This window comes from Ranitomeya variabilis, chromosome 7 (assembly GCF_051348905.1).
Source record: "Ranitomeya variabilis isolate aRanVar5 chromosome 7, aRanVar5.hap1, whole genome shotgun sequence".
Lineage (NCBI taxonomy): Eukaryota > Metazoa > Chordata > Amphibia > Anura > Dendrobatidae > Ranitomeya > Ranitomeya variabilis.
Genome location: NC_135238.1, coordinates 166,009,717 through 166,033,846, shown reverse-complemented (window position 1 = coordinate 166,033,846; position 24,130 = coordinate 166,009,717). Strand labels below are relative to the sequence as shown.

At 41.9% G+C, this 24,130-nt stretch overlaps 1 long non-coding RNA gene across 1 annotated transcript in view; it reads right to left on the bottom strand.

Moving 5' to 3' along the window:
* LOC143785740 (uncharacterized) overlaps positions 1-24,130 on the bottom strand; it is a 34,973-nt gene continuing 10,843 nt past the window's right edge. Inside the window, exon 3 of the long non-coding RNA XR_013218070.1 lies at positions 1-539. This is a non-coding gene — a long non-coding RNA (uncharacterized LOC143785740). The remainder of the gene's footprint in view (positions 540-24,130) is intronic.

Below are 24,130 nucleotides of genomic sequence, written 5' to 3'. Positions count from 1 at the left end.
TAAATTTACAACACAATATTTTTCCCACTTTTTTTAATGTGTTTATCACCAATAATCACAGCATTATGTAGCTGCAGATTGTACAACAAAACGAACGATATTTGACATTTGTTCAGCCACTCCTGGGTATAGGGCAGGCACTAACACATCAGTATCTGATACAATGACAGTAAATGATGGCGGTACATATAATCCTGTATTTGTTCCATCAATAAACAGAGGCCCAATGAAATATAAAACCGGGCCGAATGGTGTTTTCACTTTCCAGAATGAGCGAGAAGTGTCCCAGACCACAGAATATTTTTCATTAAACGAGTTTAAAGCCCATATTTGGAATCCATAGTCCCCTTTTTGAAATCCAAGGGACTGTGGGGAAGAATCTGAGGTATATGCATGATTAATTCTCTCCCATATCAACATTATTGGCCAACATGCCTCTTCAAAAGACGCCATCTCCATATTGATAAATGACATCTTCTTTCTGGAATGTCTTGAGAAGTACAGAATCAAAATGCTAAACTGGTATAGATAAAATGTTTCTGGAATAGAAAACAAAATTCATAATTAATGAATAGATTACACAATTAGCAGTAATTTAATACTTAATAGGAACCTGTCATCAGGATTGTGCTGAGTAACCTACAGACAGTATCATTTTATACTGATTAAAATGATACCTGGGGTGATGAAATCCATCTCGTGGTTGTTGTGTAATTTTTATTTTCAGATTTCAGTTAATGATATGCTCGTGTTCCAGGGCGGCATGTGGGGGTCTTCATGTGGTGCTCTGTTTAGGTATTTATGCTGATGGCTTATGATAGGTCAATGATCCCATAGTCACCTGCCCCCTATTTTACATACTGAATATTATATATATATATTGGAAAAAAAAACCTCACCTTCAGCAGGCAGGCGCCAGCGGAAGCACCTGCAATGCAGCATTATCGCATGTATAATATGCATTTAATTATTTTATTTGCTGGTATGAATTTATTCAGAAAAAAAAAATTGTGTTTCAAAATGGTGCCAGTTGCGCCTGCCCAGTAGCATCTATTGGCGATCGGCTAGATGCTACTGCGCAAGCGCCGGCAGCGCCATATTTTTTTTTCTTCTAGCAAATTGGCATCGCCTGTGTAGTATCATATATCGGATCGCCAATAGATGCTACTGCGCAGGTGCGACGGCACCATTGTGAGACATTTATTTTTTTTTACTGAATAAATTTGTACCATCAAATAAAATCATTAAATGCATATTATACATGCGATAATGCTGCACCTGCCTGCTGAAAGTGAGGTGTTTTTTTTCAATACCTATAATATTCAGTATGTAAAATAGGGACAGGTCAGGGAGGGATCAGTAGTATATAGCAAAAACTCGGCACTCAACTTAACGTACGACAGGTGATTTAATGGTGTCCACAAAATAACAGAAACGTTTCGGTCCTACATCCGGACCTTCATCAGTCACTGTTGATAAATGTGAGGGAACGAGTGGACCCACAGAATTGCTGATTGTGGAATGAAATCACACTTGTGTGTGAGCGCTGCCTGTATGTGGGCAGTATAGCCCCAAATTAAGCGATATACCTTAAAATATCAGGACATAAGTGCCGTGCCTGTGTGGGACGCGGAATCCACCGCTAGTCCATGTGGGTTTTCATAGTGAGGGATCAGTGACCTATCATCAGTATAAATACCTAAGCAGAGCACCACATGTAGACCCCCCACAGGCCGCCCTGAAGCACGAGAATCTCATTAACTCAAAACTGAAAATAAAGATTACACAACAACCACAAAACGGGTTTCATCACCAGGTATCATTTTAACCGGTATAACGGCACCGACCTGATGCTGTCTGTAGGTTTCTGTGCACAATCCTGCTGACAGGTTTAAAGGGGTTGTCCGGTCACCTATCTGCAGATTGGTGATAGCTTGTTGATCAGTGTGTGTCTTATCATTGGCATCCACATCAATTAAGAAACTTATATCCCCGTTACAAGATGTCAGAGACACCCATCCACCCTCCATTCGTTTCCTACAGGATTGCCAGAAAAAGCCAAGGTCAGTGATCAGCAGACCCATAGGGAATAAATGGATCCCAGATTGCACTGTCGATCCATTCTTAAAGGCATAAAGTTCCTCCTTCTGCTGGATAATGCGGATCCCAGCAGTTGGACCCCACCAATCAACAAGTTATCACCTATATTGTGAATAGTCTATATCTTATTTTTACTGGACAGCTCCATTTAACTCAACACATCGTAAACATCTTTATGTTGTAGCATGTACTTAAAATAAATTTACCACTAGGTCCAATATGTCACTAAGAAGCAGCATTCCACAAGGTCAAATGATGTGTATTTTTTATATTGAAAGGATTTATTTTGCATGTTTTTAAAAATACAAGAAAAAAACCAAAAAATACAGCCATCAAACTTCTTTGTGAAATAAAAGAAAACATAGATACACGTATGAACAGAAAAAAAAATAATTTAACCTCAAAGTCTTGTTATAGTGTTGCTATGGATCTGGAATGGTTTAACAGCATACCAAGATTGTAATAATTTGGATGGACAAAAATAAGTTATCTGGATATATAACAAAGGCCGGTTTCACACTTGCATGTGGCTGGTCTGCGAATGGCTATGTAGTTCCTCCCTTAAGCTCTGCCTACGCTCCACCTACATCTGCATGCGTCCTGCGTCATCCTGCGTACCTATCTTTAACATTGGGTACGCAGGGACATGCGTTGTATGCGGATGCATCCGCATGCGGAGTTTTGATATGCCCGCCGACCGCACGGGAACGAAAAAAGCGAAATGCGCATTGGGCACGGCAAAAAGTGCGGGTAAGCTGCATACAGCAATGGAATCTTATTCCTGCCATTTTTCTTAGCACATGTCACTTTACCTCCGATATACTATGCATCTCTTGCCATTTTATAACTCTAACCATTAATTCAGGGCAACTAGTGTCCTTTTCCTTTCTGTTCACACTTGTGCATTGTGTATTCCCACTCTGTAACTCTGACATTTAAGTGGATTTTTTTCTCATGGTGCTAGTGGGTATGTCACCGAGGTCACAGCAGTTCAGCCAGGCTGGGAACGGAGCCTCAGTGACCGGAGGTAACCTTGATGTGACTGCCAGTCACTGAGGCTGCGCTAGCAGTTCAGTCACTAGTGGATCTCAGCCTAGACGGTCGCATCTTGGCACCGTCCCAGGTTGAAAACTGTTTTTCCTCGTGCCATGGATTACAGCGTGGGACAGAACAACGGAAAGGTGAGGGATACTGTTGTTTTTTTATTTTAGTTTTATTACAGGAGAACGAGGGCTTCAGTGGAATAGGCATTTGGTGAGTATAACTGTGTTTGTTATTTTTAAATAAAAAGGAAAAGTGTGTTTTGTTTTATTTCTAATAAAGGACTTTATTCTGGCTGTGTCTTTAGTAGTAGAGAATTCCTATTACTCGTCAAACTCAATTTGACAGGTGCTCCACCCCCTATCAAAGTGTGTAACCACGCCCCTCCCTATCAGTGGATCTGTTGTATCTTGTTCATCATTTTATATGAATTTTATATGAGTTTGATGTTGTTATCAGAGAATTTACTTTCATTTTAGAGTGTGATTCTCATTTTATGAGTTTTATACACAGTGTATTTACTCTTATTTGATATCATGATTCTCATTTTATATGAGTTTTATATTCCCAGCAGAGTATTTACTCTTATTCGATAGCATGGATCGTGAGTCTCATTGAATAGGCATATTATTTATATGGCCATGTTACAACTCCATCAAGTATAAAGCGGCTGTTTTATACGCTTATAAAACAGCAAAGACATGATATTGTAAAAGTTTTTAAAGATTTTATTGTTCTAAGAATAAATACAGCTCAAAACATTCCAATAATAAAACATTTTTTTTTTAAATAATATAAAAAGTATCATTAAATACATCTCAAAGACATTTCATGACATAAAAATTCTTACAGAATAATATAACAAGTATCACAAGTAAAATTAATATACATCAGGAGCTAAATTAATTTTATATGAGTTTGATGTTATCAGAGTGTTTATTTTTATTTGATAGTGTGATTCTCATTTTATGAGTTTGAAGTTGTTATCAGATTATTTCATCGTATATGATAGCACGATTATCACATAGGACAAAATGTGTTTCACAGTTCCTCTCTTCCCACAGGCTGGATATCTTTTGTATCTTGTTCAGATTATTATATGAAAGACAAAATGTGTTTCACAGATCCTCTCTCCACACAGCTAATACATGTGAGATGTCCAAATTTGAGTTCATTAGCTAATTCCAGACTTAATCACTAACACATGTTAAATGGCCCAAGCACAAATTATTGTTATTATTTATTATTATAGTGCCATTTATTCTTTGGCACTTTACATGTGAGGAGGGGTATACATAATAAAAACAAGTACAGTACAATACAGCCTTGTTTATAAAGACAAATGTTGCTAGAGTCCTGGGCTAGATGATAGGGCCTTGTGTAAAGGTACCTTCACACGAAGCGACGCTGCAGCGATAGCGACAACGATGCCGATCGCTGCAGCGTCGCTGTTTGATCGCTGGGGAGCTGTCACACAGTCAGCTCTCCAGCGACCAACGATGCCGAGGTCCCCGGGTAACCAGGGTAAACATCGGGTTGCTAAGTGCAGGGCCGCGCTTAGTAACCCGATGTTTACCCTGGTTACCAGCGTAAAAGTAAAAAAAAACAAACAGTACATACTCACCTGCGCGTCCCCCAGCGTCTGCTTCCTGACACTGACTGAGCTCCGGCCCTAACAGCAGAGCGGTGACGTCACCGCTGTGCTTTCACTTTCACTTTAGGGCCGGCGCTCAGTAAGTGTCAGGAAGCAGACGCTGGGGGACGCGCAGGTGAGTATGTACTGTTTGTTTTTTTTACTTTTACGCTGGTAACCAGGGTAAACATCGGGTTACTATGCGCGGCCCTGCGCTTGGTAACCCGATGTTTAGCCTGGTTACCAGTGTAAAACATCGCTGGTATCGTTGCTTTTGCTTTCAAACACAACGATACACGGCGATCGGACGACCAAATAAAGTTCTGGACTTTATTCAGCGACATCACAGCAGGATCCTGATCGCTGCTGCGTGTCAAACTAAACGATATCGCTATCCAGGACGCTGCAACGTCACGGATCGCTAGCGATATCGTTACAAAGTCGTTTCGTGTGAAGGTACCTTAAAAGTTTAAGAGATTTTATTGTTTGTCAAGTCCACCTTGCCAGGCTGGGATAAATCAGATGAGCAGACACATGAATCAACAGAGAGGCGTGAAACAAATCATTAGCCATTTACCACTGAACGCAGCTTATTTTTCCCTATATTTCAGTTTGATATCTCGCACTGTGTTTTGTACACGTTTGTGTTTGTAAAAAAGGAAAGAGACAATATTGTAAAAGTTTTAAAAGACTTTATTGTTCATAAATACACCCCAGATACACCCTCAATGTATTTGCATTAGTAAGCATGTGTAAGAATAGATTTAAAGGTTAGCCAGAAATCTAAAAAAATCTAGTGGCTTTTTTTATCATCATTAGAATTCATATTAATATTTACTTTTAACTATCTTATAGAGTGTCTAGTACTTTTATATTCTTTGTACTTTGGCTGATTTATTTTTGCACAAAACTTCAAAACTATTTTGGGATTTATAATATATTACATATGAAGTTACTTCTTAAGATCTGTTCAGACTATTTTCATATATTTAGCTTATACTGTATAAGGCAAACAGCTACTTTCCAATCTGGACATACACCATTGATTTTAATTGGGACTAATGGTGTTCTAGCAAGGTTTCCTGCATAATGGTTATGGAAAAATAGTAGTACATAATTGGTTGTTCCAGTTGGAAAACAAAAATGCTGAAAATTATCTTGATGCTAATGTGAAAAAACGTATGCAATGGTTTTATGGTTCTCTACAATAATCACTGTATGTATAAATTTGGTTCCAGAACTTGTTGGATTAGTTAACATAATAACATTTGGTTTATCCTATAACATACAGCTAATAATTTTTGTTTGAAACTTGTATGTAACTGATTAATGTTAATGATAGTGTGTTAGTGATTAAGTGTGGAATTAGCTAATGAACTCAAAATTGGAGAGCTCACATGTGTTAGCTGTTGTGAATTCTGCTTTTGGGCTCCCTCCGGTGGTTGTAGGTGGTAATGCAGTTGCCCTTGAGTTGCAGTCCTGGTCAGGTGTATCTGCTGATTGCAGTTCTGACTGGGGTATTTAGGCGTGCAGGATTCATTAGTCCTTGCCAGTTGTCAATTGTTGTTGGGAGGTGTTGGACCTCTACTTGGTTCCTCCTGCCTTTCTGCCAAATCAGCAAAGATAAGTGTCTGGTTTTTTTTTCCTGTGGCACACATGCTATGTGCTTCACAATTCAGTGCTATTCTTTGTGTTTTCTTGTCCAGCTTAGATTGTGTCAGTATTTTCTCAGACTTGTTGGATTCTCTGGAGTGGCAGATATACATTCCATGTCTTTAGTTAGATTGTGGAACTTTTTGTATTATCTGCTGTGGATATTTTTGGAAGGGTTTTAATACTGACCGCCTAGTAATCTGTCCTATCCTTTCCTATTTAGCTAGAGTGGCCTCTTTTGCTAAATCCTGTTTTCTACCTGCGTGTGTCTATTCTTCTCCTACTCACAGTCATTATTCGTGGGGGGCTGCCTATCCTTTGGGGGTCTGCTCTGAGGCAAGGTAGCATTCCTATTTCCATCTATAGGGGTATTTAGTCCTCCAGCTGTGTCGAGGTGTCTAGGGTCCGTTAGGCACACCCCACGGCTACTTCTAGTTGCGGTGTTAGTTCAGGATTTGCGGTCAGTACAGGTTCCACCGACTCCAGAGAAAGTTTCATGCGGCTCCAAGGTCACCAGATCATAACAGTACAACTGGCCATTAATGAGTTAAATGCATCTCAGAAGAAGGGAAGAAAGGTGTTGAGCCATTTTTTTTTCTGTAGTCTGTTTTGTCTTTTCTTCCCTCTTTATTTATGGGTGGCTGAGGAGTCTTGTGCCAGCATGGATGTTCAGGAATAAGCTTCTCGTGTAGACCAGCTTGCTGCTAGGGTACAGGGTATTTCTGATTATATTGTTCAGACTCCTGCTTTAAGGTACCTTCACACGAAACGACTTTGTAACGATATCGCTAGCGATCCGTGACGTTGCAGCGTCCTCGCTAGCGATATCGTTTCGTTTGACACGCAGCAGCGATCAGGATCCTGCTGTGATGTCGCTGGTCGCTGAATAAAGTCCAGAACTTTATTTGGTCGTCCGATCGCCGTGTATCGTTGTGTTTGAAAGCAAAAGCAACGATACCAGCGATATTTTACACTGGTAACCAGGGTAAACATCGGGTTACCAAGCGCAGGGCCGCGCTTAGTAACCCGATGTTTACCCTGGTTACCAGCGTAAAAGTAAAAAAAACAAACAGTACATGCTCACCTGCGCGTCCCCCAGCGTCTGCTTCCTGACACTGACTGAGCCCGGCCCTAAAGTGAAAGTCAAAGCACAGCGGTGACGTCACCGCTGTGCTGTTAGGGCCGGAGCTCAGTCAGTGTCAGGAAGCAGACGCTGGGGGACGCGCAGGCGAGCATGTACTGTTTGTTTTTTTTACTTTTACGCTGGTAACCAGGGTAAACATCGGGTTACTAAGCGCGGCCCTGCGCTTAGCAACCCGATGTTTACCCTGGTTACCCGGGGACCTCGGCATCGTTGGTCGCTGGAGAGCGGTCTGTGTGACAGCTCCCCAGCGATCAAACAGCGACGCTGCAGCGATCGGCATCGTTGTCGCTATCGCTGCAGCGTCGCTTCGTGTGAAGGTACCTTTAGAGCCGAAGATTCCTACTCCTGATTTGTTTTTTGGTGATAGGTCCAAATTTTTGGGTTTTAAAAACAATTGTAAACTGTTTTTTGCTCTGAGACCGCGATCCTCCGGTGATTCCATTCAGCAGGTTAAAATTGTCATCTCCCTGCTGCGTGGCGATCCACAGGATTGGGCATTTTCCCTGGAATCTGGGAATCCGGCCTTGCTTAATGTAGATTCCTTTTTTCAGGCTTTAGGATTATTATATGATGAACCGAATTCTGTGGATCAAGCGGAGAAAACCTTGTTGGCCCTGTCTCAGGGTCAAGAGGCGGCAGAATTGTATTGTCAGAAATTTAGAAAATGGTCTGTGTTGACCAAATGGAATGATGATGCTTTGGCGGCAATTTTCAGAAAGGGTCTTTCTGAATCCGTTAAAGATGTTATGGTGGGGTTTCCCAAGCCTTCCGGTCTGAGTGATTCTATGTCTCTGGCCATTCAGATTGATCGGCGCTTGCGGGAGCGTCAAACTGTGCGCGCTGTGGAGTCGTCCTTAGAGCAAAGTCATTGTGGCAACGCTTCTCATGTCATTTCAGTCTGCCCTAAGCGGACAAAAAGGATTGCTAGTTCATTTACTATCAGTACTGTACAACCTAAATTTCTGTTATCGGTGTCCTTGATTTGCTCATTGTCATCATTTTCTGTCATGGTGTTTGTGGATTCAGGCGCCGCCTTGAACTTAATGGATTTTGAGTTTGCCAGGCGTTGTGGTTTTCCCTTGCAGCCTTTGCAGAACCCTATTCCTTTAAGGGGGATTGATGCTACACCTTTGGCTAAAAATAAGCCCCAGTTTTGGACACAGGTGACCATGCACATGGCGCCAGCCCATCAGGAAGATTGTCGATTTCTGGTGTTGCATAATTTGCATGATGTTATCGTGCTGGGTTTCCCGTAGTTGCAGGTACATAATCCTGTGTTGGATTGGAAATCTATGTCTGTGACTAGTTGGGGTTGTCAGGGGGTTCATAATGATGTTCCTTTGATGTCAATCTCCTCTTCTTCCTCTTCTGAAATTCCAGAGTTTTTGTCTGATTTTCAGGATATATTCGATGAGCCCAAGTCCAGTTCCCTTCCACCGCACAGGGACTGTGATTGTGCGATTGACTTGATTCCAGGCAGTAAGTTTCCTAAGGGCCGACTTTTCAACCTGTCTGTGCCTGAACATACCGCCATGCGGAGTTATGTTAAGGAGTCTTTGGAGAAAGGGCATATTCGGCCATCTTCTTCACCGTTGGGAGCAGGTTTTTTTTTTGTTGCTAAGAAGGATGGCTCCTTGAGACCTTGTATTGATTATCGCCTCTTGAATAAGATCACGGTCAAGTTTCAATACCCTTTACCTTTGCTTTCCGATTTGTTTGCTAGGATTAAGGGGGCTAGTTGGTTTACGAAGATTGACCTTCGGGGGGCATATAATCTTGTTCGTATTAAGCAGGGTGATGAATGGAAAACTGCGTTTAATACGCCCGAAGGCCATTTTGAATACCTTGTGATGCCATTCGGGCTCACTAACGCTCCATCTGTTTTTCAATCCTTCATGCATGATATCTTCTGGACTTATATTGATAAATTCTTGATTGTATATTTGGACGATATTTTGATTTTTTCGGATGATTGGAAGTCTCATGTGGAACAGGTCAGGATGGTATTTCAGATCCTTCGTGACAATGCTTTGTTTGTGAAGGGGTCTAAGTGTCTCTTTGGGGTGCAGAAGGTTTCTTTTTTGGGCTTTATTTTTTCTCCCTCATCTATGGAGATGGATCAGGTTAAGGTTCAGGCCATCCATGATTGGATTCAACCCACATCCGTGAAGAGCCTTCAGAAATTTTTGGGTTTTGCAAATTTTTATCGCCGTTTCATTGCTAACTTCTCCAGCGTAGTTAAACCCTTGACTGATTTGACGAAAAAAGGCGCTGATGTGGCGAATTGGTCCTCTGCGGCTGTCTTAAACGCCGATTTACTTCTGCTCCGGTGTTGCGCCAACCAGATGTTTCTCTTCCGTTTCAGGTTGAGATTGATGCTTCTGAGATTGGGGCAGGGGCCGTTTTGTCTCAGAGGGATTCTGTTGGTTCTTTGATGAAACCGTGTGCCTTCTTCTCCCGCAAGTTTTCGCCTGCTAAACGCAATTATGATGTCGGCAATCGGGAGTTGTTGGCTATGAAGTGGGCGTTTGAGGAGTGGCGACATTGGCTTGAGGGAGCTAAGCACCGTATTGTGGTCCTGACCGATCATAAGAATTTGATTTACCTCGAGTCTGCCAAACGGCTGAGTCCTAGACAGGCTCGATGGTCCTTGTTTTTTTCCCGTTTTGATTTCGTGGTTTCGCATCTTCCGGGTTCTAAGAATATTAAGGCTGATGCCCTTTCTAGGAGTTTTTTACCTGATTCTCCTGAGATCCTTGAACCGGTCGGCATTCTGAAAGAAGGGGTGGTCCTTTCTGCCTTTTCCCCTGATTTACGGAGGGTTCTTCAGGAATTTCAGGCTGATAGACCTGACCGCTGTCCTGTGGGGAAATTGTTTGTTCCTGACAGATGGACTAGTAGAGTGATTTCTGAGGTTCACTGTTCTGTGTTGGCTGGTCATCCTGGTATTTTTGGTACCAGATTTGGTTGGTAGGTCCTTTTGGTGGCCTTCGTTGTCACGTGATGTGCGTTCTTTTGTGCAGTCCTGTGGGACTTGTGCGCGGGCCAAGCCTTGTTGTTCCCGTGCTAGTGGGTTACTTTTGCCATTGCCGGTCCCTGAGAGGCCCTGGACGCATATTTCTATGGATTTTATTTCTGATCTTCCGGTTTCCCAGAGGATGTCGGTTATCTGGGTTGTTTGTGACCGGTTTTCTAAGATGGTTCATTTGGTGCCTTTGCCTAAATTGCCTTCCTCTTCAGAGTTGGTTCCGTTTGTTTTTTCAGCATGTGGTTCGTTTGCATGGTATTCCGGAGAATATTGTGTCCGACAGAGGTTCCCAGTTTGTTTCTAGATTTTGGCGGGCCTTTTGTGCTAGGCTGGGCATTGATTTGTCTTTTTCTTCTGCATTTGATCCTCAGACAAATGGCCAGACCAAGCGAACTAATCAGACTTTGGAGACTTATTTGAGATGCTTTGTGTCTGCCAATCAGGATGATTGGGTGGCCTTTTTGCCATTGGCCAAGTTTGTCCTTATTAATCGGGCTAGTTCGGCTACTTTGGTTTCGCCTTTTTTTTGTAATTTTGGTTTTCATCCTCGTTTTTCTTCTGGGCAGGTTGAGCCTTCTGACTGTCCTGGTGTGGATTCTGTGGTTGACAGGTTGCAGCAGATTTGGGCTCATGTGGTGGACAATTTGGTGTTGTCTCAGGAGGAGGCTCAATGTTTTGCTAACCGTCGTCGGTGTGTTGGTTCCCGGCTTCGGGTTGGGGATTTGGTTTGGTTGTCTTCCCGTCATGTTCCTATGAAGGTCTCTTCCCCTAAGTTTAAGCCTCAGTTTATTGGTCCTTATAGGATTTCTCAGATTATTAATCCGGTGTCTTTTCGATTGGCGCTTCCGGCCTCTTTTGCTATCCATAATGTCTTCCATAGATCTTTATTGCGGAAATATGTGGTGCCCGTTGTTCCCTCTGTTGATCCTCCGGCCCCTGTTTTGGTTGATGGGGAGTTGGAGTATGTGGTTGAGAAGATTTTGGATTCTCGTTTTTTGAGGCGGAGGCTTCAGTACCTTGTCAAATGGAAGGGTTATGGCCAGGAGGATAATTCTTGGGTTTTTGCTTCTGATGTCCATGCTGCTGATTTGGTTCATGCTTTTCATCTGGCTCGTCCTGATCGGCCTGGGGGCCCTGGTGAGGGTTCGGTGACCCCTCCTCAAGGGGGGGTACCTTTGTGAATTCTGCTTTTGGGCTCCCTCCGGTGGTTGTAGGTGGTAATGCAGTTGCCCCTGAGTTGCAGTCCTGGTCAGGTGTATCTGCTGATTGCAGTTCTGACTGGGGTATTTAGGCGTGCAGGATTCATTAGTCCTTGCCAGTTGTCAATTGTTGATGGGAGGTGTTGGACCTCTGCTTGGTTCCTCCTGCCTTTCTGCCAAATCAGCAATGATAAGTGTCTGGGTTTTTTTTCCTGTGGCACACATGCTATGTGCTTCACAATTCAGTGCTATTCTTTGTATTTTCTTGTCCAGCTTAGATTGTGTCAGTATTTTCTCAGTCTTGTTGGATTCTCTGGAGTGGCAGATATACATTCCATGTCTTTAGTTAGATTGTGGAACTTTTTGTATTATCTGCTGTGGATATTTTTGGAAGGGTTTTAATACTGACCGCCTAGTAATCTGTCCTATCCTTTCCTATTTAGCTAGAGTGGCCTCTTTTGCTAAATCCTGTTTTCTACCTGCGTTTGTCTATTCTTCTCCTACTCACAGCCATTATTCGTGGGGGCTGCCTATCCTTTGGGGGTCTGCTCTGAGGCAAGGTAGCATTCCTATTTCCATCTATAGGGGTATTTAATCCTCCGGCTGTGTCGAGGTGTCTAGGGTCCATTAGGCACACCCCACGGCTACTTCCAGTTGCGGTGTTAGTTCAGGATTTGCGGTCAGTACAGGTTCCACCGACTCCAGAGAAAGTTTCATGCGGCTCCAAGGTCACCAGATCATAACAGTTAGCTATGTGTTGAGAGGATCTGTGAAACACACCTCTTCCGACAAGCCTACAACCTGCACTGCTCGACCATGCCACTGCACGACCAGCTCTACCCTCACCTATTCTATCCTCACCCAACCCTTGCAGATTGTGAGCCCTCGTGGGCAGGATTCTCTCTCCTTCTGTACCAGTGTGACTTGTATTGTACTGTACTTGTTTTTATTATGTATACCCCTCCTCACATGTAAAGTGCCTAAGAATAAATGGCGCTATAATAATAATAATAATTTGTGCTTGGGCCATCTTACATGTGTTAGTGATTAAGTCTGGAATTAGCTAATGAACTCAAATTTGGACATCTCACATGTGTTAGCTGTGTGGAGAGAGGATCTGTGAAAAACATTTTGTCTTTCATATAGAATAATGAACAAGATACAACAGATATCCAGCCTATGTGAGGAGAGGAAGTGTGAAACACATTTTGTCATATGTGATAATCGTGCTATGAAATAAGAGAAAATAATCTGATAACAACTTCAAACTCATATAAAATAAGAATCACACTATCAAATAAAAATAAACACTCTGATAACAACATCAAACTCATATAAAATTAACTTTGCTCCCGATGTATATTAATTGTACTTGTGATACTTTTTATATTATTCTGTAATAATTTTTATATTATTGAAATGACTTTGAGATGTATTTAATGATAATTTTTATATTATGTGAGAATTTTTATATTATTGAAATGTTTTGAGCTGTATTTATTTTTAGAACTAGAAAATCTTTTGAAACATTTACAATATTGTGTCTTTGCGTTTTTTACAAGCATATAAAACAGCCGCTTTATACCTGATGGAGTTGTAACATGGTAACAATGAGAATCACGATCCAAGCTATCGAATAAGAGTAAATACTCTGCTGTGAATATAAAACTCATATAAAATGAGAATCACACTATCAAATAAAAGTAAATACTCTGCTGGGAATATAAAACTCATATAAAATGAGAATAACACTATCAAATAAAAGTAAATACACTGCTGGGAATATAAAACTCACATAAAATGAGAATCATGCTATCAAATAGGATTAAATACATTGTGTATAAAACTCATAAAGTTAGAATCACACTATCAAATAAAAGTAAATACTCTGATAACATCAAACTCATAAAATTCATATAAAATGATGAACAAGATACAACAGAGCCACTGATGGGGAGGGGCATGGCTACACACTTTGATAGAGGGTGGAGTACCTGTCAAATTGAGTTTGACAAGTAATAGGAGCTCTCCACTACTGTCTTTATTTACCATACAACTGCAGGATTAGTAATGGATAGGTGTCTTACAGATGCCTCTCTGCTAGGTATGTCACCTGACAATACAAAGGTGACAACCAACCCCACAAATATTAACTCCACTTGCCACAGCTACAGGGCAAGTGGGAAGAGCGCAGTAAAGCACCAGAATTGGAGCATCTAATAGATGTGCCTTTTCTGGGCAGCTGCGCGCTGCTTTTTTAGGCTGGGAGGGCAATTTCCATGGCACCTTACCAGCCTGAGAATACCAGCCCACAGCTGTGTGCTTTAGCAAGGCTGGTTGTCAAAAACGGGGGGACGCCACACTGTTTTTTAAAATAATTAATTTAAATAATTTAAAAATATGGTGTGGGGACCCTTCTATTCTTAACCCCTTAAGCCCCGAGGGTGGTTTGCACGTTAATGACCGGGCCAATTTTTACAATTCTGACCACTGTCCCTTTATGAAGCTATAACTCTGGAACGCTTCAACGGATCTTGGCGATTCTGACAATGTTTTCTCAAGAGATATTGTACTTCATGTTAGTGGTAAAATTTATTCGATATAACTTGCGTTTATTTGTGAAAAAAAAGGAAATTTGGTGAACATTTTGAAAATTTCACAATTCTCCAACTTTGAATTTTTATGCCCTTAAATCACAGAGATATGTCATGCAAAATACTTAATAAGTAACATTTCCCACATGTCTACTTTACATCAGCACAATTTTGGAAACAAATTTTGTTTTTGTTAGGGAGTTATAAGGGTTAAAAGTTGACCAGAAATGTCTCATTTTTACAACACCATTTATTTTTTAGGGACCACATCTCATTTGAAGTCATTTTGAGGGGTCTATATGATAGAAAATACCCAAGTGTGACACCATTCTAAAAACTGCACCCCTCAAGGTGCTCAAAACCACTTTCAAGAAGTTTATTAACCCTTCAGGTGTTTCACAGGAATTTTTGGAATGTTTAAATAAAAATGAACATTTAACTTTTTTTCACACAAAATTTATTTCAGCTCCAATTTGTTTTATTTTACCAAGGGTAACAGGAGAAAATGGACCCCAAAAGTTGTTGTACAATTTATCCTGAGTACGCCGATACCCCATATGTGGGGGTAAACCACTGTTTGGGCGCATGGCAGCGCTCGGAAGGAAAGGAGCGCCATTTGACTTTTCAATGCAAAATTGACTGGAATTTATATGGGACACCATGTTGCGTTTGGAGAGCCCCTGATGTGCCTAAACATTGAAACCCCCACAAGTGACACCATTTTGGAAAGTAGACCCCCTAAGGAACTTATCTAGATGTGTGGTGAGCACTTTGACCCACCAAGTGCTTCACAGAAGTTTATAATGCAGAGCCGTAAAAATAAAAAATCATATTTTTTCACAAAAATGATCTTTTCGCCCCCAATTTTTTATTTTCCCAAGGGTAAGAGAAGAAATTGGACACCAAAAATTGTTGTGCAATTTGTCCTGAGTACAACGATATCCCATATGTGGGTGTAAACCATTGTTTGGGTGCATGGCAGAGCTCGGAAGGGAAGGAGCGCCATTTGACTTTTCAATGCAAAATTGACTGGAATTGAGATGGGACGCCATGTTGCGTTTGGAGAGCCCCTGATGTGCCTAAACATTGAAACACCCCACAAGTGATACCATTTTGGAAAGTAGACCCCTTAAGGAACTTATCTAGATGTGTGGTGAGCACTTTGACCCAACAAGTGCTTCACAGAAGTTTATAATGCAGAGCCGTAAAAATACAAAATCATATTTTTTCACAAAAATGATCTTTTCGCCCCCGATTTTTTATTTTCCCAAGGGTAAGAGAAGAAATTAGACCACAAACGTTGTTGTGCAATTTGTCCTGAGTACAACGATATCCCATATGTGGGGGTAAACCACTGTTTGGGCGCATAGCAGAGCTCGGAAGGGAAGGAGCGCCATTTTACTTTTCAATGCAAAATTGACTGGAATTTATATGGGACACCATGTTGCGTTTGGAGAGCCCTTGATGTGCCTAAACATTGAAACCCCCCACAAGTGACACCATTTTGGAAAGTAGACCCCCTAAGGAACTTATCTAGATGTGTGGGGAGCACTTTGACCCACCAAGTGCTTCACAGAAGTTTATAATGCAGAGCCGTAAAAATAAAAAATCATATTTTTTCACAAAAATGATCTTTTCGCCCCCAATTTTTTATTTTCCCAAGGGTAAGAGAAGAAATTGGACACCAAAAATTGTTGTGCAATTTGTCCTGAGTACAACGATATCCCATATGTGGGTGTAAACCATTGTTTGGGTGCATGGCAGAGCTCGGAAGGGAAGGAGCGCCATTTGACTTTTCAATGCAAAATTGACTGGAATTGAGATGGGACGCCATGTTGCGTTTGGAGAGCCCCTGATGTGCCTAAACATTGAAACACCCCACAAGTGACACCATTTTGGAAAGTAGACCCCTTAAGGAACTTATCTAGATGTGTGGTGAGCACTTTGCATTATAAACTTCTGTGAAGCACTTTTCAATGCAAAATTGACTGGAATTGAGATGGGACACCATGTCGCGTTTAGAGAGCCCCTGATGTGCCTAAACATTAAAACCCCCACAAGTGACACCATTTTGGAAAGTAGACCCCCTAAGGAACTTATGTAGATGTGTTTTGAGAGCTTTGAACCCCCAAGTGTTTCACTACAGTTTATAACGCAGAGCCGTGAAAATAAGAATTCTTTTTCTTTCCACAAAAATAATTTTTTAGCCCCCATTTTTTTATTTTTCCAAGGGTAACAGGATAAATTGGACACCAAAAGTTGTTGTACAATTTGTCCTGAGTACGCTGATACCCCATATGTGGGGGGGAACCACTGTTTGGGCGCATGGCAGAGCTCGGAAGGGAAGGAGCGCCATTTGGAATGCAGACTTAGATGGATTGGTCTGCAGGCGTCACGTTGCATTTGCAGAGCCCCTGATGTACCCAAACAGTACAACCCCCCCACAAGTGACCCCATATTGGAAACTAGACGACCCCCAAGGAACTTATCTAGATGTGTTGTGAGAACTTTAACCCCCAAGTGTTTCACTACAGTTTATAACGCAGAGCCGTGAAAATAAAAAAAAAAATTTTTTCACAAAAATGATTTTTAGCCCCCCAAATTTTTATTTTCCCAAGGATAACAAGAGAACTTGGACCCCAAAAGTTGTTGTCCAATTTGTCCCGAGTACGCTGATGCCCCATATGTTGGGGTAAACCCCTGTTTGGGTGCACGGGAGAGCTCGGAAGGGAAGGAGCACTGTTTTACTTTTTCAACGCAGAATTGTCTGGAATTGAGATCGGACGCCATGTCGCGTTTGGAGAGCCCCTGATGTGCCTGAACAGTGGAAACTCCCCAATTCTACCTGAAACTCTAATCCAAACACACCCCTAATGCTAATCCCAACTGTAACCCTAACCACACCCCTAACCCTGACACACCCCTTATTCTAATCCCAACCCTAATCCCAACCGTAAATGTAATCCAAACCCTAACCCTAACTTTAGCCCCAACCCTAACCCTAACTTTAGCCCCAACCCTAACCCTAACTTTAGCCCCAACCCTATCCCTGACTTTAGCCCCAACCCTAACTTTAGCTCCTGCCCTAGCCCCAACCCTAGCCCTAACCCTACCCCTAACCCTAACCCTAACATTAGCCCTAATGGGAAAATGGAAATAAATACATTTTTTTTTAGTTTTATTATTTTTCCCTAAGGGGGTGATGAAGGGGGGTTTCATTTACTTTTATAGCATTTTTTATATCGGATTTTTATGATTGGCAGCTGTCACACACTAAAAGACGCTTTTTATAGCAAAAAAGTTTTTGCATCTCCACATTTTGAGACCTATAATTTTTCCGTATTTTGGTCCACAGAGTCATGTGAGGTCTTGTTTTTTGCGGGACAAGTTGACGTTTTTATTGGTAACATTTTTGGACATGTGACAGTTTTTGATCACTTTTTATTCTGATTTTTGTAAGGCAGAATGACTAAAAACCAGCTATTCATGAATTTCTTTTGGGGGAGGCGTTTATACCGTTCCACGTTTGGTAAAATTGATAAAGCAGTTTTATTAGTCGGGTCAGTACGATTACAGCGATATCTCATTTATATCATTTTTTTATGTTTTGGCGCTTTTATATGATAAAAGCTATTTTATAGAAAAAAATAATTATTTTGGCATCGCTTTATTCTGAGGACTATAACTTTTTTACTTTTTTGCTTATGATGCTATATGGTGGCTCGTTTTTTGCGGGACAAGATGATGTTTGCAGCGGTACCATGGTTATTTATATCCGTATTTTTGTTCGCGTGTTATTCCACTTTTTGTTTGGCAGTATGATAATAAAGCGTTGTTTTTTGGCTCGTTTTTTTTTTTTTTCTTACGGTGTTCACTGAAGGGGTTAACTAGTGGGACAGTTTTATAGGTTGGGTCGTTACGGACGCGGCGATACTAAATATGTGTACTTTTATTGGTTTTTTTTTTTTAGATAAAGAAATGTATTTATGGGAATAATATTTTTTTTTTCTTCTTTATTTAGGAATTTTTATTTTTTTTTATTTTTTTTTACACATGTGGACATTTTTTTTTTTTACTTTTTTACTTTGTCCCGGGGGGGGGGACATCACAGATCGCCGATCTGACAGTTTGCATAGCACTCTATCAGATCGGCAATCTCACTCACATCGCTGCAGGCTTACCAGCGCCTGCACAGCACCCGGAAGTACTCCCTGCAGGAACCGGATGCAGCCCCGCGGCCATTTTGGATCCGGGGACTGCAGGGAGGAGATGCTCGGTACAAGGTGAGTACATCGCCTTGTACCGATCATCTCAGGGAAGCACGCAGGGAGCCCCCTCCCTGCGCGATGCTTCCCTGTACCACCGGTACACTGCGATCATGTTTGATCGCGGTGTGCCGGGGGTTAATGTGCCGGGGGCGGTCCGTGACATAGTGCCAGATGTCAGCTGCGATAGTCAGCTGACACCCGGCCGCGATCCCCCCGTGAGCGCGGCCGATCGCTATGACGTACTATCCCGTCGGTGGGAATTAAGGCCCACCCCACCTCGACGGGATAGTACGTTATATGGGATTAAGGGGTTAATAACTAGCCTTGCTGAAGCTGACAGCTGAGTGTTGCAGCCCCCAGCTGTGAGTTTTGCCTGGATGGTTATCAAAAATACAGGGGAACCCACAAAGGTTTTTTTTTATTATTTATTTACAGCACAGGAGCGGCTGATGAATATTACCATCAGCCGCTCCTGCTCTCGCTGTTATTAGCTGCAGCAGATGTCGGATGATGGGAGCAGTTGTCCCATCAGCTAACAAAAGTGAGTGGAGGTAAACTTTATACCTCCGATCATAGCTGAGCGCTCACGCTGTCTTTTGACAGTGTGGGAACCGCAGCTCTCTGACCGGCGGGGATGATTTCACGCTGTCATGCACATGATAGCATGGCAAATACTGGTTGTTCGGGCCTCTCATTCAAGTGAATGGGGTCAGTGTTTGGGTTCGGGTCCGGGTACTGTTCTGATACTCAAACTTTTTGTAACTGTTCGTCCGAACCCGCCGGATCCGAACATCCAGGTGTCCACCTATCTCTAGTTGAGAGGTGTTGGAAGTTTGTTAATGGTTATAGGAAGCGATTGATTGCAGTTATTTATTCCAAAAGATGTGCAGCCTAATTTTAAGTCGTGGCTGCCAATAATTTTTTCCCTGACTATTTTTGGGGTTTGTGTGAAATTATGTCCAATTAGCTTTTTTTTCTCTCACTTGGGGGCTTACACCCTTGCTATTAGGCAAAAATGATAAGTGTTAAAGAGTCATTTAGAATTGTTGGCTAGTGAGGTGATGAGGGTGTTGAAGTAGGTTTGTTTGGAGAGGTGAAAGGCAGAGTTGTAAGTTTTTAGCATAAACTTATAACGGATTAAATCTTCGACTAGATTGGATTTTCTCCACAGACATTCGGTGGACGTGGAGAACAGCTGGAGAAAATGTGTTTACAATGTGTGCCAGAGTTGTCACGGTCTGTACTGAGTTGTTCTACATTTAGGAGGTGCAGCTTCATCTGGGGCACTTTACAATGTTTCGTTATAATTTTCAGTGCAAAGTTAGGACATGAGAGGGAGGAGATGGGGGCCAATGATGACTCAGTTCTTCAGAAGTTTCTTGCTATTAATAGCACATATGTTTCTATAAGTGTGGTAAGTGGTGGTGTCCTGAGTTCTTGATAGAGAATGAATGAAGGTTGTGGTCAGAGATCGGGAGAGGAAGGTTTGTCAAATCATACACTGGGCAGAGAAAGGAGAAGATCAGATCTAACGTATTCCCGTCTTCATGAATAGGAGAGTTAGTAAGTAGTGATCGAGCGAGTATACTCGTTACTCGAGATTTCTCGAGCATGCTCGGGTGGTCTCTGAGTATTTGGGCATGCTGGGAGATTTAGTTTATGTCGACACACAGCTGCATGATTTGCAGCTGCTAGACAGCTTGAATACATGTGGGGATTGTCTGTTTGTTAGGCTGTTGTGAAAGGCTGAGAGGCAAAGTTAGAGATTGAGAGGCAGATGGAGAGAGGTGATCATCAGAGCGATAGACAACAGCCGCTCACAGGGAGAATAGCCGTAAAAGTCTGACAGCGCGGACCTCAAAAAAAGAGAAGAGAAATGATGATACTGGGGAAATAACTTGAAAAGTACATTTTGTTCAAAGGAGCAGACCAACACCTTCACTTGGGCTGTTCTAAGGTCTGGGTTTATGTGCAGAAGAGGAGAGTGAAGCAGCCACTGATTGTCTGCAGGGTTCATATGACATAACAACATCATGCGAGCCCCGGGTGAGCCAGTGTCGTCAACAGTGGAATGACGTCTGCATCGGTATTATTTTACTTGGGGGAAAAATAATGATTGAGAAGAGGTTTTTCCAAGTAGTAGATAATCATTTTAAACAAAGTAGCGCAATTTAATTATTCTGTGCGCTACCTGGACAGCGCACTGTCATATCTACGCACACTAACAATCCTCTACAAATGTAAAACTCAACCAGAAATCGGTTTTGGTAGATAATGTGACGCCCCTAGGGGTATTTGCCACAAAAATAGTTATTGACACCAAATACAAATCTTAAAATAGCAAGACTGCACTACCAACTCCGGCCAGAAGGGGGAGCTCCAGAGACTCCCCTTGATCTATTCTGGTCTGAGAAAAGGACTGGCAGTTGGGTTGAGGAGCTGAAAGTGAGAGGTCGTATAACTGAACTCCTAACAGCCCTATGACGGATTATAGGCCTGTAATACCCATAGTAGGAAAAGAGGAATAGAGAAAAAGGACATTGTGAGAACCAGGTAGCAATAATTTCTACCCAAAATAGGCGCAGAGACGGATACCGGATCCGTGGCTATATTCGTTATATATAATACAGCAACCGGAAGAAAGTGAGGTGATATCAGCTTCACCAGGGTAAGACGCAGCAACAGACACAGAGTTCAGCGGTACTCCCAAAGGGGGTAAGCCGACAAAAAGGACTCGGGTTGTCCGTTGAACCAGAGCACAGAAGAGACAGATTGCGTCGGCAGCCAGTTCACATACAGCAGCAGGGCCATACAGAAACTGCGCATAATAAGAGGTGGAAATCCTGACAGGGTCAAAGTAATTCAGAGTTCTTATACAGACTCCGGTGACAGTATTGGTTGCAAATCCCTTTTTGTTGAAGTAAACTGGTTAAACGTTTCAGCCCCTCAGTCTTTCATTTGGACAATAGCCATCGATCCAGGATCGGGGTCATCACAGCTGAGAGGACCTGCTGCTGACCAAGTAAGTGTCTGTTCCTTCATGATATCCCTTACACTGTGCATCGCCTGAGGCCACAGCACCGGGTCAAGCCACTAGTGACATCCCCCTCAAGAGACGGACCTCTTTGATCTGGTGCTGGGTACCTCGGTCTCTCGGGCGTCACAATAACATGCAGCAGTCCACATCAAAGGTGAGTGTATTCTTATACTGTTACGCATACATCACCGCTGCTCTACCTGCTAATAAGACAGACACCACTGTAAAAAGGTTTAACATAATTTTTGGATTCCATATTTATAAAATAATTCATTGGCTCCCACTGGGCATGTCTGAAACCTTTTTTGGGGGGGGATTCCAAGGAAAGTCTTGATATAGATGAGAGATGTGGTCTGAAACTGGCCTTATGCCAAACAAAACTACACGCCTTGTGATATACATGTTTACAGACCACTATGTAAGCAGAATTACCTTGTAGCCTCCTTTCCTTCTCCCAATACAAAAGCAAACATTTTGCTGACAACATACAAACAAATGTGTCTGCTGTACGCAGATAGTAGACTGTAAACTTATAATGGCACTGCTCCTACTGTTGCAAATATGTGATATCTCAATATTATACAATGTAAAATGCTATATAAATAATAGTATCACTAATAATAATAGTCTATTAGTCAGAGGAACATTTGTAGATGAATACACTCTATAAATCCCTTCTTTATCTATTATTTGTTTAGTATAGCGGTGGGCAATTAATTTTCCCAAGGGGCCACATGAGAAACTAGCACTGCTGTGGAGGGCTGAACCAATCAGCTGAACTTAACCACTTCCCGACCTTAGACATACCCATATGTCCGGGTTGGGAATGGGTTCTCGACCTAGGATATAAAGATACGTCCTGGCAATCGTGCAGGCACACGAGCTGTATGTGAGCGATCAACGCCAGGAGCTCAGCTTATATGATAGCCAAGACTCAGCTCTCACAACCATGAGCGGTGCCTATACTGCCCCTGCCTGTTTAACACCCTAAATGCCACTATCAATACCGATCACAACATTTAGCAGACTGGAGAAGGAGGGAGTTCCCTCTCCCATCCAATCGGCGTCACCGTGACGTCATCGCCAGGGCTCAATCGTTGCCATGGAAGCCCGAGGTTGTCTTGACAATTCCCAGGTTATCCAGCTATGGAGAGCCTGTTAAACCAAACTCAGAGCATGGTCTAAGAGGCTTCTGTCAGTGCAGTACTGACAGGTGTAAAGTATTGCACTGCATTATACCAGCAATCAGAGTGATAAAAGTTAAAGTCCCATAGAGGGACTAAGTATGAAAGTAAGAAAAAAGTTAAGAAAAATGTGAAAATATAAATAATAATAATAATAATAATACAATATATATTATAACCATAAATACATATTTTTATCTAAAACAAATAAACTAAATATGTAAACATATTTGGTATCACCGAGCCAAGACCGATCCCACCAATAAAACTGTTATGCTAGTTAAACCCTTCAGTGAACACCATAGAAAAAATAAATAAAAAACAAGGAAAAAACTATGCTTTTCATCATGCCACCGAATAAAAAATGGAATAAAACACAAATTTAAATAAAAATGGTATCTCTGAAAATGCCATCTAGTTTACATGTTTGGCTTTTCTGTAGCAATGAGAGCCCGCCTAATTTACAGGTGCATTGCTCCAGAAGAACAATTTGGGCATAATGTACTGGGCACTACAATGTACTGGGCACTATAAAGTACGGGCACTACAATAGCATATTTGTCATTTTCACTCAGCAACATCGGCTGCTGCTTGTTTTTGGAAAACACCCATGGAGTCAAATCATCACTAGATCTCCAGATAAATTCCCAAAGGGGTGTAATTTCCAAAATGGTGTCTCTTGAGGGAGTATTGTGCTCTTCTAGCACGTATGGGTCTGTATATGCAGTCTACAAACTATTGTAGGAAAATCTGTGCTCTAGGAGGCAAATAGCGCTCTGTTCCTCCTGAGTCTCGCCGTGTGGCTAAGCAGCACTATACAGCTACATATAAGGTATTTCCACATTTAGCAGAAATCGTGTGACAAATTGTGGTGCCATTTTTACCAATTTCCCCTTGTTAAAATGTAAAATCTGGGGCTAAAATAAATTCTTTTTTGTCATTACTTTTTTTTTAAATTGACCAATGGTATAAAATTCTGTTACACACCCATGGTGTCAATATGATCACTGAACCCTTAGATAAACTCGTTGAGAGGTGTAGTTTGTACAATGTGGTCACTTATGGGGAGTTCTGATGTTCTGGCATCACAGAGGCTCTTCCAGTGGGTCATGGCAGCCGCAAACCATAGCAGTAAAATCTGCACTACAATATGGCGCTCCTTCCCTTCTGAGCTTTCCCCTGAAAAGTATTTCCCAATTACATGTAATGCATTGGCACCTCAGGAGAAATTGCACAACCAACTGTGAGG